Source organism: Callorhinus ursinus, unplaced genomic scaffold (assembly GCF_003265705.2).
Source record: "Callorhinus ursinus isolate GAN/ISIS: 27379988/994484 unplaced genomic scaffold, GSC_fseal_2.0 scaffold5743, whole genome shotgun sequence".
NCBI classification, from domain to species: domain Eukaryota; kingdom Metazoa; phylum Chordata; class Mammalia; order Carnivora; family Otariidae; genus Callorhinus; species Callorhinus ursinus.
In genome coordinates, this window is record NW_027402796.1 from 1 (window position 1) to 2847 (window position 2847).

The 2847-nt window shown below is 34.5% G+C and overlaps 1 long non-coding RNA gene across 1 annotated transcript; it reads left to right on the forward strand.

Moving 5' to 3' along the window:
• The first annotated feature begins 277 nt into the window (after positions 1-277).
• LOC141372309 (uncharacterized) lies at positions 278-2487 on the forward strand. Its single transcript, XR_012377541.1, has 3 exons — positions 278-453; positions 593-695; positions 1674-2487. It is a non-coding gene; the product is annotated as an uncharacterized lncRNA (long non-coding RNA).
• Positions 2488-2847: the final 360 nt, after the last annotated feature.

Consider the following 2847-nt stretch of genomic DNA (forward strand, 5'->3'; position numbering starts at 1 on the left):
TCTCTCTCTCTCTCTCTCTCTCTCTCTCTCTCTCTCTCTCTCTCTCTTTCTTTCTTTCTCATTCAACTGAAGAAGTTCCCTTTCCTCTTTGAAACCTTCTTTCCCCAGGGAATTGCTTGTGTGACTGAGCGGCTGGTAATTCTCTTTGTTGATGATTTATATTTTGGCTGTGAAATGATTCCCCCCTCGCCACCCTCGGTACTCTCCTTAGAGAAGATCCCTCCCTCCCCATGGGTTCACTCTCTGAGCTTGGATCTGGATGAAGAGCGCTGTGGGAGTCTTTGCCCTCTGCTCTATCTTCCTCTGGACCCTGAAGCTTAAGCATTATCCGCCTCTCTCTCTCTCTTTTTTGGAAATAGGAGGGAAAGGTAGAGTGGAAATTGATTTCTTGCAGAGACTGAGGTGCCGAATGATAGAGGGAATAAACATTTGCCCTGGATAAAAATGTTCCTGGTAAGTAATCTTATTTTCTGCGGCAGAAAAAGAAACACATTGCTTCTCACTGCCCCATCCCCCACTCCATTCATTTATTTGCTCTCTGTATGTAAATCACGAGCTGGGTCAGTAGAAATTTTCTTTTCCTCCTTCCTAGGAGAATAGCAGCATGGAAGGGTGAATTTGAACTAGGGGGCTTTTAAGAAGGCAATATGAAGGCTTTAAGGCTCTTCATTTCTTATATTCAAACCTACACACAGGTAAAGCTGATTCCTGTTTGCTTGCTTGCTTGCTAGAAGAGTATTTAAATACCTCCTTTATTTCTTACTGTTTTTTCTTTCTGAAAATAAAATAGTTTCGGGTAGTAACCCCATGCCCAAGGTTTTCATATTCCTTGGCTATGTTCTAAAATTCCATTCCAGAAATAAGAATGTGTATTAAGCTAAAGCTTAATAAGTAAGCTTTAATCTAAAAGCAAGTTAGTTAAAGCTATAGTATCCCTTACTAATGTGTACATCTTTGTTCCAATTCTTGTACCAGATACAAATTATTAGCATCTAAGATAACTATTTGCATGCTGTGATGATACCTATAAATTCAGAAAGCCCTCCGGTTTTCACGAGTCTATAGCACCCCCAGCCTGCATTTGCTTATTATGTGAAGAGCATAAAAGTGGGAGGAAGCCATACAGCCCTGAATTGTGCTTACATCATATGTCACTAAGTAGGCAGAATAATACATCTTACAAATTGTGTGAACTTGGTTTATCAAGTGTCAGCTGATCATTTTGGATGTGAAAAACTAAAGGAGACTTGCTCTAAGAGAAATTGTTGCAATTTTGAGTTACAGAATATATTTTACTGGTGTAATATCTGTATTATTTTTTTCCTCCATTGTTGGTATACCCTATACTATACACCTCTTATTCCCAAATTTTAATGATAAAGAATAAGCTAACTTGCACAGAATTTATTCCTGATATAAATAGGATGGCCTTAACTTCATCCAAAATATCTGATTTAAAATTCCATTGATAAGAATAGACTTCATTTCAGATCATCAATTTTCTAGAAATCTACTAGGAAATCCCAGAAGAGAGATAGAGAAGTGTCATATTTCAGTAGCAAAGCAAACTGTGCATGTGCTCAATCAAGTACCTATAGTCTTTATTACTATCAAAGTTGTCCAGGGAAAAAAAATTTCATGTGTGTATAATGTTTTTTTCTTTCTCTCCTTAGGTTGTGTTCCAGCCCTAATAAGGACCTAGAGCAGAAGTTTTTCTTTAGTCATCTAATTTAACCCAAAAGATTACTTCTATGATATGTCTCTGTTTTACACAGGCTGACAAATGTTGGTAGGGGTATCTGAGGTCCACACAAGGAGGATGAATGTCCTGAATTTGAATTAAAATTCAACCTTAACAATTGTGGTATATAGAGAGCATACTTTTCATATACGATCTTCATATGCTGCCTAAACCTACTTACTTAATTGCTATTCAAAGAAATACAGTTATTTGTTGAGGACCCAACCTGACTTAAGTTAGAAAATGTAACATTAAAATTTTTATTTTATATGTGAAATAAATGTAAGGTTGCTGTTCTTTTAAATATTTGGAGAATAAAAAGTACAGGATAAAAACATTAATTTTGTGACCCATGGTTCCTTAACTGTAACATATTTTATAGCATTTGAAGTTTATTATACTATCTAAGTATTTGAGTATTATATTAAATCATATGACGAAGTTTGATGAACCTCAAAATAGAGCCATAGGCTTTTACATCTCTTAGCTAGCTCTGACCTGGTTTGTACTTAGACCTCTCTCAAAAGTTATACAATTTAATTTTATACTGAGCCTGTCCTTTCCTGGATAATCTCAAAACATATCTACAGTTGGTATCTTAACACGTTTTATATTACTGGTATTGTTTTTGTTTGCTCTCCTGGCTTCTTCTTTTAAGTGCATAGGTACCACCTAATATATTTCTTACCTATTAATCCACTAAAATGTCTAATCTAAAAACAATGTTCAAGGTATACTATATTAGAGAAATTGTGAACCAGTTTGCTTGTGAATAAAAATGTTAATATGCTTTAGGTCATTTTAACCTTAAATCAAATTTATAACAAAAGTGTAATATAAGTAAACTCAGACTGTTTCTTGCATACAAAAGAGAGCCAGTCATACACACACATACATATATAATTTTCCTCATTAGAATATTTAAATTCATTCATTATATTCTCTGCTATATGTTTATTTTGGTTTTAGATCTTTCTCTTTGAAAGTGTCTGAAGTTTCTTAAATACCTTAATGTGAAAGCATTTTCATGTCTTTCTCCATAAGATGAATATGATGCTAATTAAACTGAGCCAATATATTTGAATCTCAAAATAATTACAATAGTC